The 17,370-nt window shown below is 40.5% G+C and overlaps 1 long non-coding RNA gene across 1 annotated transcript in view; it reads left to right on the plus strand.

Moving 5' to 3' along the window:
* The window catches only part of LOC143664998 (uncharacterized), a 50,107-nt gene extending 36,037 nt beyond the window's left edge, over positions 1–14,070 (plus strand). Inside the window, exons 2-3 of the long non-coding RNA XR_013166706.1 lie at positions 3,346–3,410; positions 13,348–14,070. This is a non-coding gene — a long non-coding RNA (uncharacterized LOC143664998). The remainder of the gene's footprint in view (positions 1–3,345; positions 3,411–13,347) is intronic.
* Positions 14,071–17,370: the final 3,300 nt, after the last annotated feature.

The raw sequence follows: 17,370 nt of genomic DNA on the forward strand, positions 1-17,370 counted from the left end.
ATATATAGTTCAGTGTTGTTAATTACATTCAGTGTTGTGCTGCTATCACCATGTCCATTACCGAAACCTTTCCATCATTCTGAAGAGGAACCCTGCGCATTTTAAGCCTTAACTTCCCATTCCCATGGTATATACATATATATAAAAGTATGTTCTGTGACTCCCTTTTATTGGACATTTTCTCTAAATGAATTGGGCTGTTTGCTTTGTTGCAGAGTCCCTCACTAGAGGGCTGTGAGAACAAAGGGTGAGCAAGCCATCCTCCTTCCCTGGTAATGTGGAACCCTGATAACCCATATTCTGCCCACACACTGTCCTACTTTGGCATTTGTACTAACTGAGGACCAATTCATAGAGTCAGAAGTGGTTACAAAAAGCTAGCACCCACTCTCCTCTCTTGGTCTTTGACTCCTTTGCCTGACAACCCTTTATTATTGCTGCTGATGGAACTCATTAGTGGGGAAGTTGATGGATCTTACCTAGAAAACGTCTGATCATTCCTAGTCAGTGAGTGCTCATTTGCTATGACTTGGTTAGCCTTTTTAAGGACTTCAATGAACTTTATTTTTAATTGGTGAAATCTCAGGTCTGGGAAGCTCATTCATCAACCCAGTCAGAGGTCCTGCAGGCTAAGTAAAATCAGAAAACTCAAGGCTGGCTTTTGGGCAGAGAGGCTGTCTAAGGACCAGAGGATCAAGGGCATCACTGCTCTTGCTAATCTTTTCCTTATAGATGGCATAAGTCAGAGAATCCTGCTAACTATGTATTTTCCAGAGAGGAAGCTGAGGTCTGGAGGGGAGATTCTTGTCCAGGGTCTCAAAGTGAGCATGTGGGAGAGCCTGTTGACCAGGCTGGGGTGCTTGCCCTTGACCTCCTGTTCCCCTACATCAAACTGGAGTACTGACCCAGGATGTCTGTACTTGCTCCTCAAGGATATTCCAAGATCTAGGAATGACCTCACTCCTCCATACAACAACCACTTTGACTTCAAGCCCTCACCAATCTAAAGTGCTACATTTATCCTTCCTTTTTTTCCCTCCCTCCTTTTTTCTCCTTCTATCCCTTCATTTGTCTGTCCCCTCCTTTCCTTCCTTCCTTTGTTGCTTTATTTCTTTCTTTCCTTCTTCCCAGCCTCTCACCCTCCCTCCGTCCTTTCCTCCCTTCCTTCCATAGAGTTTTCTGAATGTTAATCAAATGCTAGGCATTCTCCCAGGCACTGGAGATTCAAAGGTTCACCAACTAGTGGTAATAACAGGTCACCAATAAGCAGTTATACCCCCAGCTTGATAAATACTGTGATGGCACTGTGGGAGTAGGGAAAACACTAGAGCTAGACTTGCTTGGGTCATGACGAGGGGAGGGAGGACATTTCCTTCTGGAAGAGAGTACAAGCGCAAAATCCTGTAGGTAAAGAAACGCATGACACTTGGCCCAAGGACTGTATTTTACAAAAGTCTGTCTGTTTGGCCTAAGGACTGTACTTTACAAATGTGTCTGTTTTTTCAGTCATTACATATTTAGGGCCCAAAGAATGCACAAGGGAGTATGCTTGGGAGTGGAGGTGAGAATCGCAGCAAAACAAAAAGCTGTAGACAAAGTGGAAAGGCTACAGGTTCTAAATAACCTTAACCATAACCAGTAATTAAAACTTTATTTTGAGGGCAGTGGGGAGGGACACAAGGTGGACCCGAGAATGTCTGGGGACTGCAGAATAGAGAGTGGAATGGGAAACCAAAATCCAAGTGGGCCAAAAGCTGGGCTGTGGGGAAGACAGAAGTTGGAGAACATCTCTGATGGAGCCTCTCCATCACAGACTTCAGAGTTCTGAGGGGCTGCCCACTTACTGCTTCCAGTCTGCCCCAGAGAGTCCCCAAAGTAGACAGTGAAGCTACAGTTTCTGATGGCTAACCCTTAGTCTTCTGTAGCCACCCAATCAGTGCCACTGATTTCTTGGATCAACCAGTGGCTTCAATAATATAGACCTCTCTGTGCTTCTAGATGTTTAAAGCCCTCCTGCCTGTTGGTTCAGACTTAGAGAGTGCAGGTTCTTGAACATGGCTGGAGTGGAACATACGTATCCTTGGTGAGGATTAAGTGAATTTTTGCATCCCTAAATTCATTATTAAAGACCAGAAAAGAAAAACACTGTTGTTTTATTCTCTCTTGTTATCTAAATAAAACAGACTTCCATAGGATATGTCTTTAGAGGCTGTGGTCAATTTTTCTTTCATGTAAAAATCGTTTATACAGAATAGCTTAGATACCAATTCATACTTAAAAATTGTATTTTACTGTTATTTATTTCTTATTCTCCTGACCCAGAAATGCTGTTCAGTTGCATAGGTATGAGATGAAGGACAAGGGCCCTTTAGGAAATGCAAGTGGTATGATCCAATCTGAGATGGACGGGTGGGGTGGGAGATTCATCCCTCAGTTGGAATGTTGTCTCCTGGACTAGTGAGGGAGCTTGGTAAGTAGGAGGCATCTGCTCTCATAGAGAAGAGCTGAGACTCTGCACTTGGGGAAGCTGAGGGGGCCCACTTGAGCCTTGAATGGGAAGGGAGTCTACTTGGGTTGGAAAACACTGAAGACCTCTTTAAAGTGCAGTGTACCCAGGAGAGGGAACATATCAGCCAAACTCATTGACTGACACCTCAGCTCTTACTGTACCTAGTTAGGCAGGTATCCAGTCAGGCATTGAGGTGAGAGAATACAGGAGCAATAAGTTTTGTGGTGAAGTGTCAGACAAACTACAGAATAGAGCTTGTTCAGGTAAGGCACTGCTACAGAGGCCTCCAGGCAGCTAAGGGTGGGAGTGAGCACAAGCAGAGGACACCTGCAGCAAAGACTGGCTGGGATGGAGAGCAGAGGACACCTGCAGCAAAGATTAGCTGAGATGGAGAGCAGAGGACACCTGCAGCAAAGATTGGCTGGGATGGAGAGCAGATGAGAACTATTTGCCTTATCTGCCAACTGTATCCTGAAAGCCCCCAACATCCTTATCACTGGCCCCTTTGCTGCCCACAACATCTCCTTTATTGAAACTCAAATTGCACGGACAAGGAGAAGTTTGTTTCTTTGTTTTCGCTTCTGCTTTTGTTAAAAAGACAAATAGTGGCCCAGGTCTCTTTGTAGTGGGAACCGTCCATTGGGAGAGCTTGGATTTCAGTTTTTATAAAATCCTCCACACTTGGGTCATGGAGAAATCCTAGGTAATCTCATTGCATCCCACTCTCCAAAAAGATTACTGAACATTATCAATTAGTCTTTTAGTCTGCATTTGTTTCTAAAGATTTAATAGTGTCATTTCTTAGCTACACAGTCCAACTTCTATTTGTTCTCTAGATAACCTGGAACAATTGAGGCAAACAACTCAGAAATAAGAGGCAAAGAGAAGAGACCTGCAGTCAGTAAGTGGCTCTTTCACATTTGTTATTTTACAGTTTTACTCCTTGTTTTACAGCTGAGGAAGCTGACATTGAAAAGGGGGTAATGCAACCTAAAGAGATATGGCAGGCAGGATTCTAAAATGACCTCCAATGACTCTCCCCCTTGCATAATTCCTCCCTCTTGAGAGTGGAAGGAACCTGTGAATATGGCAGAATATCACTCCCATAACTAGGTTACCTTAAATGACAAAAGGGATCATGCAAATTTAGTGAAGGTTACTAAACAGTGGAGTCTGAGTTCATTGAAAGGGAAATTATCTGGGTGGGTGTGGCACTTGTGTTTTGAGGTCAAAGACATGGGGAGATTTGAAGCAGGAGAGAGATTATTTGTGATGGAATTACCTGTTGCTGGCTTTGAAGACAGAGGAGGCACATATGCAGTAGCCTCTAGGAGCTGAGAGCAGCCCCCAGCCAATAGCCAGCAAGAGAAAGGAGCCTCAGCACACTGTAATAGCCTGACCAGAGAAGGAAACCAGGAAGAGAAAAACCTCTCTTCCTCCAGTGTCCCTCCAACACCTTCTACTGACAAAGCTTGAGTCATGCCAGCTGACAAAGAAGAAATATTTAAAGCCATCATCTTCATTTGGCTGAGTTGGCACGAAACGGTAGGTTTGAAGCTGTGAGGTAATGCATTGAAAACTGGCACAGACTGATTGGATTTTATGGTAGATAGTGCCTGGAAAATGGGCTCATGATATGGAGAAAAATAATATTAGATTCCTATCTAAAATCACATCGAAAGGTGAACTCTAAAAAGGTTAAAGACTTAAACGTGAAAGGTAAAATTATGAATTCAATAGAAGAAAATATAGGAAGATATTTTTGTGACACAGGGGCAAGGAGGAAATATTCTTTAACTTCAAAAAATTATAATGAGGTAAAAAAAATTCATGGATTTGATTATAATAAAACCAGGTTTTTCAAGTCAGTGAAGGACCATATGAACAAAGTTAAGAGACAGATGACAAAATGGGAAACTATATTTGCTATATTTAAAATCATTAAGGGATTATTATCTACTGTGGGATCTGGCAAGCTTTTTCTGTAAAAGTAGTTAATATTTTAGACTTTCTGGTTGAGATGGCCTCTGACACAGCTATTCAACTCTGAGGTTATAGCAGGAAGTAAGCCATAAACAATATGTAAACGAATGGCTATAACTATGATCTAAAAAAGAAAAGAAAGGGGCCTCAGTCCTCTAACCACAAGGAACTAAATTCTGCTAAAATTCTGCAAACTTGTAAGAGGATACCGCACGTCCCTCCCCCATCCCAACACCAGAAAGAAATGCAGCCCAGCTGACACCTTCCCATTTCAACCTTGTAAAACCTTAAGCTGAAAAGCCAGCTCAACTGTACCTGGACTTCTGACCTATAGAACCCATGAGAAAGAAATGGGTGTTAGTTTAAATTTCTTAGTTTGTGTTAATTTATAACACAGCAGTAGAAATTGAGTATAGGAGGAACTGAGCAGAATTTAACCTTGAGGCTCTCTGGATGTAAGGCCAGGATCCTCCTGCTGCAGTAACTGCCTTTGCCTTTTGTGTCATTGGGGGACAGAATTAAATTCTATGAGTGTTGAGAACTATTTTGTGCCCAGCCCTGGACAAAGTGAGTGTTGAGAACTATTTCGTGTCCAGCCCTGGACGAAGCAGTGTGACTATAAGATGATTAAGATGTGCTGGCAGCCCTTGAGGGGCTCGCTGTCCAGCATGAAAGACAAACAAGTGGCACAAGTGTTAGTGAGAGAGAATGTGACACACACGGGCTTGTGCTGTGAGTGTGGGGGCCAGGGAAGGCTTGGAGGAAGATGGTTTCTGAGCTTTGACTTGAAGAAGGGGTGCTAAGCCATAGTAGACAAAGTGGGAAGAATATTCCAGAAAGGAAAACAGCGTGGGCAAAAACACAGATAAGACATGCACAACATATTTCAGGTTTCATAGGCAACCTGAGGTATCAGGTACATATAAGACAGGTGACAGATGGGGCTGGAAATGCAGATTAGACCAGACTGAGAGGGCTCCTTTAGGCCATGACATAGCATTTGGACCATTTAATCTAAGTGGTGATGATAACTTCCCTGTTTTGCCATCTCTGCTTGCCCAGGGATTCCATAAAGGCAACTTTCTGTCCAATATTCTACGTTGTCTTAATATTTATTAAAGTAAATGCTAAGACCTCAAAGTGGCTGTCATTCCTTTGCTTGACTCTTTTTTACTTCATTTAATCAGTGATTCGTTTCACAAACTGTTCTTTATTATTTATCCCTCTTACCCAGAGATGCTATTTTGTCTTATAGGGGTAAGATGAAGGACAAGGGCCGTTTAGGAAATGAAAATGGTAGGTCCCAATCTGAAGTGAAGGGATGGGGTTGAAACTTGTCCCTCAGTAGAAGTGGTGTCTCCTGACCCACTGAGGGAGTTCAGTAAGTAGATACTGCAGTACCCTCAGTAAGGCCTGAGTCTTACAGCAGAGGTCCAAATGAGGTCCTTGCCATCAAAGAACTCTCATTTTTCAGAGGTTGCATGATATCATTTTGTGATTGGGAAGTGTGGCATAGAGAGGGGCAGAGAGCAACTGTAGCAAGGATTCAGAAAGCATTTTCAGAAGGAGGAGAATGGAATTTGGCTACTGGGAAGAGAGGGAAGAAAAGGCCAGAAAACAGCAGTCTTCCATTTTCCAAAATATTCTGAAATTCTCTATGCCCAGGGGATCTTGCTGTTGCTTTTGATGAGTAGACATTAGGCTTCAGCTGGAGAATTTGTACACATTACCAGTACCAGTTCTTTGCTGGTGACTATAGTTAGGTTAATTTGATGCTCAGGGATGAGTTACCATTGATTTTTTGGCTTAAATATATAATCACTTCTTCCTTAAAATTTGGCAGTAATGACATCATCAGAGACAAAACATTTCAAGGGGCATGTAGAAAGGATTGTGTTTTTTACTTCATCAGAAATCTCTTCACTCTCAAGATTAAAACTTTACAAAGTCACTGTATAAAGAACAAACTTGGGGGGCAGGGGAGAGAATGGAATTGTTCTGTATATGATTACACTGGTGGTTTTCAGGGTGTATGACTGGGCCCAAATTCATCAAATTGTACTCTTTAAATGGGTACAATTTATTTTGCATAAACTATAACTCAGTAAAGTTTTTCAAAAAAAGTGAGGGATGGATCCCAAATGGATCAGATCACTTAGCTGATTATAGTTCTTCATTTTTCATTTATTTATTCACTCAGTAATTATACATCAGATTTTTGCTGTTCTCAACACTGGGGATACAGGCATGAATAAGGCAAAGTTCCTGCCATCTGGAACATCACTGTCTAACAGGTGGATAGACCTGTAAGTAGGTAAATGTAACAAAGGGCTATCACAAATGTAATAGAAGTGATTGTGGATTTAGGAGGGTGCAAAGGAAGATGTTATTTCTTCCTGGGAGACAAGAAACTGTCAAGGAAGGCTTCAAAGAAAAGATGACACTATAACAAGGTGTTGAAAGTATCAAGACATTCCTGGTGGAGGAAGCTACATTGAATAAAAGCATTAAGCAGTGTAGGCATATTTATCCTCATTTTACTTATCAGAAGGCTGAGGCTCATTCAGGTTAAAAGTTTGTCCATGATCGTGTTGATAGAAAAAGCTTCTACTGTATGCTAGTTATGTTTCTTGATGCTGGGAATACAGCAGGAAAACAAATTCAAATGCAAATGCAAGGCTTTTTCTCACTACTCAACACTACAAGCTCATCTTTTCAATTTAATAAATGATACCAAACACACCTATGCACAAGACATTTTGGGGAATACAGTGATGAATTAAAATATATATCAATGTAAATATAGGGAGAGAGAGTCTTTACAAATAACTAAGTGGTCCTTGAAACTTTGCCATCTTATCCTGAAAAAAAAAAAAGAAACAAAAATCCTTGCTTTATTGTTTGTTTTATTTTCCTATGACAAAGTGTGACCATTACAACTAAACCAGTCTTAGTGACCTTGTGCTTAGCTCTTGACCTAGGTTTTGTTTGATATGTTCTGATGAATAAAATAAAGTAAGCTGTGACTCAGAGGCACTTGAGGCCTGTTTTAGCATCACCAGTGGGGATTATTATGGTGAGCAGAAAAAAATAAACTGAACTAGAAAAAAAAAAATCTGAGTTTTGCAAATAGGTAAACCTACAATACCATATTTTGAATTTTCTGTAAGTGCATATGTGGTCCCTTTCAAGCAGGGAATTCTGGGTCTCCTTTTGGACAGGATCATGAGTGTGGGACCAGTGGGGCATGCTGGTCTGTTGTGCCATTTCTGGGTTAGGCCAAGATCACAACTGTCCTTCCGTGGCTCTGGGTCTGATTAAGAAGCAACTCAGATGTACACAGGTGGGAAGGGGCCTCTGTTCCTCGGTGGTTCAATTGGAAGAAGTCATAGCCAGCTGTTAGGAAAAGCCAAAGCAGGGGAAGTCGAAGACATGGGATGGGTGTGGGGGTACTGAGTGTCAGACTGGGAATGTGAAATGAAGTTGAACTGGGGCTGGGAGGATAGAGGAGCCTGGGGTCTGAGACTAGGTCAGCTCAGTAGGAGATAATTTAATCTGAGCAGTGTGTGAAATTTAGGGTCATCTTCAAGGGTGAACAGAACTTGTTAGGAAGTCAAAGCCAGCATCCATTACATATCCTAGGCCTGCTGAGAAAAGTCCCTTCCAGAGGATAGAAAGTTAGGGAAGCCAATCCCCTCTGTAACTCCCCTCCTTTTCCCTTCTCTGAGAGTTTCTCCCTCCTCTAGTCTTAAAGGTACAGTCATGTAAACCTAGTATCTGCTTTAGGTAGAGGTACTGACCCCCATTACAAAATCAAAAGACATCAAACAGTGTGCAGGGAAACCCAACGGAACCCACATCGTAACAGAGGAAATAACCTGCATTCATTACCTTGCGTGTGCTGAGCAGGGCTAAATGGAGCATCTCAGCCCCTTGTTGGCTCTAAGGGATATGCATTAGCAAGTGTCTTTGATCTCAAGAACATTTAAAATTTTCTGAGATTAGTCTTGAAGCAATCATTCATACAGAGGCATTGTAACATTGGCTGTGAAAATTGTAAACATGACCGATTGCATTAGCGTCAAGGATAAAAAGAACAGGACCAATGTCATGCATTGCCTCTCTCCTTCCTTCTGTTCTGTAGAGGTATCAGCCGAGCATCTCCATTTCCCAGAAGCTCAGCTAAATCCTAAGGATAATAAATAAGAAAATGTGTCCTTTCCCACATGGAACATACTCTTGGAGACAAACTTCTCGAAATACTGTGGCCATTCTGCTCCCATTTTTCTAGCTCTCCAAAAATCAGTTGGGAGGACCAGACTTATACTTATTTTGTATGTTCAGAATAGAAGCCAAAAATGGTCTTTTTTTAGGGACAATGTATAGGGATTATAAAGTCTGGATGATCATTCACATGACTGAGGAATGCCAGATACTTTAGCCATATTTTTTATTTTATGATTTTTTTTTTCTCTCCATGATGCCTTTTCTTTTGTCTAGAAGCAAATGTCCATGTAATTCCCCCATTTTAAAATGATAAGTGATTCAGCAGGATAAAGTAGTGGGCAGTTCTAGCTTTCTATTGAGTGATCTGACTCATCTTACCGATTTTAATAGCCTTTATTTGCAATGCCCTGTACCTGACCTTGAATATCAATGGAAGGAATTCTCTTATTAGTCAGAGTGTTTTCAGCTTAAGCCTGAAATGGTTGGCCTGATGATTCTGCAGGAAATCCCCCCCATCTCCGGTGCTGGGACTGGTGAGGGCATTCTTGAAAGAATAACTCTCTCTTCATTTCGTACAAACGTTTTCCCTCCCTTATACTTACAATTTCCTCACCCTATGTCAGTCATCACCTGCCAGGAACAGCACAAACCCATGTGCCCACCCCAGCTTTCCTCCCAGGGAACTCAGAGGTTTGCTGAGTGCAGCTTCCATTCAGGGTGGCATGTGGCTCCCCTGAGAGCCCGTGTACAACACCAGCCAGTCACTCTTTGCAGGGGGCAGCACCTCTCTATTAGGAGCACCGTCTTTGGCAGTGGAATGACTCAGAATTGAACCCTGACGCTGACATGTGCTAGACATGTGGTGTTAGGGACAATATTTGTGCCACTGAACCTGTTGCTTTGTGAGTAGAAATGAGAGAGCAAAAGAAATGCCCCCCTCCCCCCCTTTTACTTGTCAGCCTTTTGGCTAAGATCAAGTGTTAAAAAGAATGTCCCTATCATAAAACTGAGTTTGAAAACCATAAGTATGTATCGGGATATCTTTGAGGATAGAAAAGAATGGGACCATGCAGCCTCTTTTCTCCCTCCCATCCTGCACATATATTCAGTGCCCACCTCTGTGTGCCAGAGCAGAGCTAAATGCTAAGAGCATAACGGTAAGTAAGAAAGACCTGTTCTTCCTCCATGGAGCACACACCTAGGCAAGCATCTCAAGAAACACTTGGCCTAGCACGTTTTAGGTCTTCAAAACCGGGAGGTTATTGTTAACTTAAATATTATGTCTTGGAGACATAGCGTTCCTTTAGCTTTGTGTAAGTTCACTAGATTTCGTTTACCTTAGCTTGGTCTTAGCTGTCCTTCCCAGCTCCTTCCACTTTTGTAGTCAAGGAGAGAACAAGAACCATTTTTATTTTCTCTGTAATTAGCACAGTGTTCCCCATAAGAGCTCAAATGTTCATTATTTCACTAACTGCAATTATATTAACTAACTACAGTTAGCAAAATTCAACTTCCAGGAGATTTTTTTCTAAATAGTAGGCATGCTGAAAAATCACCTCTTACAGTTTGAGCTTTAGACAGAGAAATGAAAGGAAAAAGAAAGATCCTTGCCATTCCACAGTCTGCCGGGTGAGATGGATGGAAGCAGAATAATCCAAAGCAAATCCACAGATGGGCTACTACCAGCAGTGAGTGGACACAGAGAAGCATAGATGCTAAGAGAAATATAAGTTTTCCTGTTCTCATTAACACCTTATGTATACTTTTCTCATTTTGCTACTGTGAGAAACAACCGGATGAAGGTTTGCGAGGCAAAAAGGAAGTGAGCCCATGAATTATATTTGTTACTCAGTGTTGCCTGATGTAGATAATTTTAACAGCAGGTAGAAATAAGTGCTACTCAGTAAATTTAATCAATTGTAGTGACAAACCATCCTAAAAACAAAGAGGCTGCTCTTGGCAAACCTGCAGTTCCTTGGCAGTGGTGTTTACGCTCAACATTAGGTAATTATTTTGTATGTTCAGGATAGAAGCCAAAAATGGTCTTTTTTAGGGACAATATATAGGGATTCTTTTCTTTTCAAAGAAATGAGGCAGAAAAACTGAAAAAAGTAGCAGTTTCTCAAAGTGAATTTTCTTTTCCGTACTAGTTCAAGAAAATGGTGATAAAATGAGCAGAGTAAATTAATTGTGTTCCAAGATGAGAAATCTGGGCATCTCTGATGGTGGAGATCAGTTCATATGCCCTTTTTTGTTGTTAGGATCCTCATATAACTCTCAGATCACACATGCCCCCAACTCCCAACCAAGGCCCTCCTCTCCATAAAACAAATAGACCAAAACCACACCAGACACACTGCTCAGTTCTAGCAGGACTGTGATCTCAAGGAAAATCTGGAAGCTCACTTCTAGGCATTTTCTAATCTGAATTTGTTTTGTTTGTAATTCTTATCCACGTGGATGTATGTGCCACACAATTTATTGTGATTTCGCAGTGCCTGGGACCTGTGCAGCTACTGCTGCTGAGGGCAAGGCAGAGCCCAGCCTGGCCCCGTTTAAAGCCATGGACCTCTAATATCCATCCTCTGCATACCTCTCTGGCCTCTTTCTGCTCATTTTAAACTGATGTTGTCCCACACTATACTCAGCTGCTGTTGGTGGAAAGAAGGGAGGGAGAGAAGGAGAACGGGAAGAAAGAAGGGAAAAACGGAGGGTGGGGAAAGTTTGACAAAGAGAAATGGGGCCAAAGAGGGAGCAAGGCTTCGGGGAGTGGTGAGAACGGGAAAAAATTCAACTTCCCCAAGTTGAATTCTTGATATTCTCACAAACAGTATGGACAACCAAAGCTATAGGCAGAGCCCCCAGTCTTGGGGTTTGTTCATATGAAACTTAACCGCACAAAGGGTAAGTCAAGCCTACTTAAAATTAGGCCTAAGAGTCACCCCCAAGAGAGCCTCTTTTGTTGCTCAGATGTGGCGCCTCTCTCCAACCAACACAACGAGCAGTCTCACCACCCTACCCCTCTCTACGTGGGACATGACTCCCAGGGGTGTGGACCTTCCTGGCAATGTGGGACAGAGATCTTGGAATGAGCAGAGACTCAGCATCAGGGATTGAGAAAAACCCTAGAATGAGCTGAGACTTAGCATCAAGGGATTGAGAAAACCTTCTCGAACAAAAGAGGGAAGAGGGAAATGAGGCAAAGTGTCAATGGCTGAGAGATTCCAAACAGAATTCAGAGGTTATCCTGGAGGTTATTCTTATGCATCAAGTAGATATCATCTTGTTATTCAAGATGTAATGGAGAGGCTGGAGGGAACTGCCTGAAAATGTAGAGCTGTGTTCCAGTAGCCATGTTTCTTGAGGATGATTGAATAATGATACAGCTGTAACAATGTGACTGTGTGATTGTGAAAACCTTGTGTCTGATGCTCCTTTTATTTAACTTGTCAACAGACGAGTAGAACATATGGAATAAAAATGAATAATAGGGGGAAGAAATGTTAAAATAAATTTAGTTTGAAATGCTAGTGATCAATGAAGGCAAGGGATAAGGTATCATAGGTATAATTTTTTTTCTTTCCTGTGTTCGTTTCATTTCTTTTTCTATTATCTTTTTGTTTCTTTTTCTGAATTAATGCAAATGTTCTAAGAAATGATGAATACGCAACTAGGTGATGATATTGTGAATTACTGATTATGTATGTTTTATTTTGTTTCTTATTTTTTTAATTAATTAATAAATTTTAAAAAAAGAGGGAGGAAGGGAAGGCCGGAATAAGGGAAGGAGGGAGAAGTGAAGAAGGGAAAGGGGGAGGAAGAGAGAATCTCTTGACCTCAGGAAGCGTACACTCCTTCAGCAGTGCCGGGACAGAATGAAAACAGTTACCCAAGAAGACCTGGACAGAGAATGAAGGCGATTTGGGGTATTGTAGAGGCTGACAGCCTAAGTAGGGAGAGGCCTACAGGACCAAGTGCCCAGAGGCAGCTTCACAAAGGAAATAGAGATTCTGCCGTGTTCAAGGGGTGGCAAGAATCCCTTGAGTGAAGAAGGGAGTGCTGGGCATTTAGCAGTGAATGAGCTGAGTCCACTCTTAAGTCCACTCCCTGGAGAAACTCAAGGCTATAAGACAGCCCCACTTTGTAATAGCAAAAGATTGGAAATAAATATCCATCAAAAGGGAAATGGATCAGTAAATTGGGGTATGTTTATACACTGGGATTCTACACAGCTGTGAGCATGCATGAGCCGGAGCTATGTATAACAACATAAGTATATCTAGAAAACACAATGTAAAAAAGTACAAAAAGAAAGTTGCAAGTATATGAAACCATATTTATAAATTTTTAAAAGACAGAACAAGCCCATATATTGATACATATCTATGTAGTAAGAATATAGAAACGTGGATGAAAGAATTAACATCAATTTCAGATTTTCTTCAAAAAATATAATGGAAAAATCTGAAATATGTATGACAACACTCTTAATAATTTAAACAGGATAATGAGTACTTTTCTATGTGTTCACAATATTTCACAATAAAATGTTTTTGAAAGGGAGAGACTAGAAGTAAAGTCCTCTAGTATTTTCAAGACTAATTTGTTTGTATTTTTTACTCCTACAGATATTCAGATTACAAGATTGTCCCAGCAAGGGTCTTTGTCATGAGAACAGACACCTAATGTCATGTCTGGGTGAATATCCCCACTCTGTTGCCACACTGCTTGGGCACTTTGAAATTACCTGTGTCTTACTTGAGGCAGTAAGATAATTTGAGAATGTCAAGGAGTGTTTCAGCTCAGTACAAGCCTAACTGCAGGGTTGGGAGAGAGTCACTATTCAGAAAATTCTCTCTGCATTGTCACTGGGCTAGAGAACTGATAGGAATTAAGGAATATATAGGACCTTCTGATGTCTTCAAGGGCAGGGAGGAGCCTGCCTGAAGTTTCTTACAATTTTAAGAATAGACCAGTATAAAATGGATAGAAACAGTGAAGACAACAAAAATAAACATTTTCATTATTTGATATGCAGTCATTGAGTGGGTTTATGACTTAAAACCTGTTTACACTGTAATTATAAGATATACCTGTGGGAATCATAATTAGCGCTGTTCTTATTTGGTGAGTACTATTCAAAAGCAAAACTTAAAGTGAACTCTGTTATTCTTTATATGAACAATATTAAGGCAGCGTTGTTCCCTCAGTTTGAAACATTGCTTATTAAGATGGCTAGTTATGTCTGAGAAAGAATTTCAGTCCCCCAGGTTGAAATAAAAAAGCCTCTGTGGCTAAAACAGAGTTAATGAGAAAATTTTGTTTATACAAATACTATATTCACGGATATTTCTGGTGGCTTAGCATTTTATTGTATTTTGTATTAAAATGAAAGATCATTCATTTGCTGCTTGGTGAGAGTGGCATGGTGGTGTGGGATTTGTTTACTCTGCTGTGAGCTAGCATGTTGGTTTAGGGTAATTACTTAACTTCTCTGAGGCTCAGAATGCTGAACTACAAAATTAAGTTATCGAATTAGGAGACTAAAGCTCCTCCTAACTCAAGAATCCTGTGGTTTTAATTCCTTCCATATGCTGAATAATCTATCGGGTACTACAGGTAAATCCAGAAGCACATCAGCTATGAGTTATCTTCAGGAAGTTCAACTCTGATCATCTCAATCCCTTTCTCAAAAACTGTCCACTATTTGCCAGTCTCTCCTGAATAAAGTTCTGAGCATAATCTTAAAGGCTTTCTATGTTGGCAGAAAAAAAGAAGAAAAGACTATCTTAATCCTCAGGATTTGTAGGTGGGAAACAAAGTCACTTTCACTGTTGTACTTTCTAAAATAGCAATTGTTGCTAAGCCAGCGTCTCAGTAAAGATGTAAGGTTTTAAACAGATACAACCTCACCGTTCTACAGACCTCTAGACTCAGTGTCAGCTAGGGCTGAATGGAATCTGGGGTTCTGATTACTAGAAGTTGTGGCAGGGACTAGGGACCATTTCCCTCTCTTTCTGGGAGCACAACTAAACTAAATTCCCCAGCCTTCCTTGCAGGCCTGACCCATGAAAAATTCTTACCTGATCCTTAATTTTCTCTCTCCATCCATCTGCTTGCCTGATATTAATGCCCAGGGCAATTCTGGAAGAAGCCACATATTGAAGCTGTCAGAATATATGTAGCCTACGTCCCTGAATAAATACCTTTGTGTTCAACTGCAGAAATTTGAGGGATCGTTTGTTAAAGCAGCTAGTTTCATATGGAAGTTTCTGCCTGCATAGGGAAAAAAAAAAAGGCATTATTGATTACTTCATGGCATACAGTTAATAACAGCTTTTTAGGTTTCGCCTAATTTAGTTAGCTATCCACTTTGGTTCTGATGCCAGTTTCTTAGGTCTCTCTGAGTGAATGCTGAATAAATCATTGGATAAATAAACAGTGGCCCTGTCAGGAGTGGTGGTGAGTAAGATGGCGAAAACATCTTTGCTGGGCTTCCTGTCTGTTTCTGTCAGCTTAGAGCAGCTGCTGATTTACTTCTTAAGAAATGAGACATAAATTGTAACCCAGGAAAAGAACTTTCTAAGACAATTAACAGGAGGCCGAGAAAGGGATTGGCTGAGCCACAGCTGCTGCCCATCCATTTGGTAAGGGAACGGGAAATGGAAAGAAAGGACAGCCATTAAATTAGAAGGCAGGACAATAAAACAACCTAGAAGTGAGAAGGAGAGGCTGCTTCTCCCTAATTCTTGATTCTGTGAGGTAAGATTTGTCCAATTATAATTTTGGTAAAAGAAGAACTTTTCTTTTTTTTTTTTTTTTTTTTTTTTTTTTTTTTTTTTTTTTATTAACGGAAAGAAAAAAAAGAAATTAACACAACATTTAGAAATCATACCATTCTACATATGCACTCAGTAATTCTTAACATCATCACATAGATGCATGATCATTGTTTCTTAGTACATTTGCATCAGTTTAGAGGAACTAGCAACACAACAGAAAAAGATATAAAATGTTAATATAAAGAAAAGAAATAAAAGTAGTAGTAATAGTAAAAAACAACTACAACAAACAAACCAACAAGCAAACAAAAACAAAAAAAAAAAAAAACCCTATAGCTCAGATGCAGCTTCATTCAGTATTTTAACATGATTACTTTACAATTAGGTATTATTGTGCTGTCCATTTTTGAGTTTTTGTATCTAGTCCTGTTGCACAATCTGTATCCCTTCAGCTTCAATTACCCATTGTCTTACCCTGTTTCTAACTCCTGCTGAACTCTGTTACCAATGACATATTTCAAGTTTATTCTCGAATGTCCATTCACAACAGTGGGACCATACAGTATTTGTCCTTTAGTTTTTGGCTGGATTCACTCAGCATAATATTCTCTAGGTCCATCCATGTTATTACATGGTTCACAAGTTTATCTTGTCTTAAAGCTGCATAATATTCCATCGTATGTATATACCACAGTTTGTTTAGCCACTCTTCTGTTGATGGAGATTTTGGCTGTTTCCATCTCTTTGCAATTGTAAATAACGCTGCTATAAACATTGGTGTGCAAATGTCCGTTTGTGTCTTTGCCCTTAAGTCCTTTGAGTAGATACCTAGCAGTGGTATTGCTGGGTCGTATGGCAATTCTATATTCAGCTTTTTGAGGAACCGCCAAACTGCCTTCCACAGTGGTTGCACCCTTTGACATTCCCACCAACAGTGAATAAGTGTGCCTCTTTCTCCGCATCCTCTCCAGCACTTGTCATTTTCTGTTTTGTTGATAATGGCCATTCTGGTGGGTGTGAGATGATATCTCATTGTGGTTTTGATTTGCATTTCTATAATGGCCAGGGACATTGAGCATCTCTTCATGTGCCTCTTGGCCATCCGTAATTCTTCTTCTGGTAGGTGTCTGTTTAAGTCTTTTTCCCATTTTGTAATTGGGTTGGCTGTCTTTTTGTTGTTGAGTTGAATAATCTCTTTATAAATTCTGGATACTAGACCTTTATCTGATATGTCGTTTCCAAATATTGTCTCCCATTGTGTAGGCTGTCTTTCTACTTTCTTGATGAAGTTCTCTGATGCACAAAAGTGTTTAATTTTGAGGAGCTCCCATTTATTTATTTCCTTCTTCAGTGTTAAAGAAGAACTTTTCATGTGATTTAGGATCTCACAACTTTGTTGAGTGATTCATGAATCAGGCAGCATTCTATTCAGAAAGCAGAAGGGAGCTCCACCAAGGGAGTGGCTAAGGGAAGGTCACATAGAGCAAATGTGGAAGCAAGTGAGGAAATATTCTCATGTTAATAAGTTTCCATTTTACTTGGGTGGTCTTATGAACTGGGGAACAGGTGGTTGCTTAGGAATGAGGACTTTAGCTGGCATATGACTGAAGAAGTTAGCTAGAAATAACTGATTTGCTCTATTGAAATTTGGTTTTCTGGACAAGTTGAGCATTTACAGGAAATAGAAACTAGCTTAGGTTTTTGTTTTTTCTAGTACAGACCTTGACATGGGCATCCCCCTATTGAACCTACTAGATTTTATCAAAAGCATAACTCTTTAATATAGAATGAATAAGTGTCAAAGATTAACTTCTTTTAGTTTCCTTGGCTACTCAAGCAAATACTTGTGGGCTTAAACAGTGGAATTGT

Source organism: Tamandua tetradactyla, chromosome 20 (assembly GCF_023851605.1).
Source record: "Tamandua tetradactyla isolate mTamTet1 chromosome 20, mTamTet1.pri, whole genome shotgun sequence".
Classification (NCBI taxonomy): domain Eukaryota; kingdom Metazoa; phylum Chordata; class Mammalia; order Pilosa; family Myrmecophagidae; genus Tamandua; species Tamandua tetradactyla.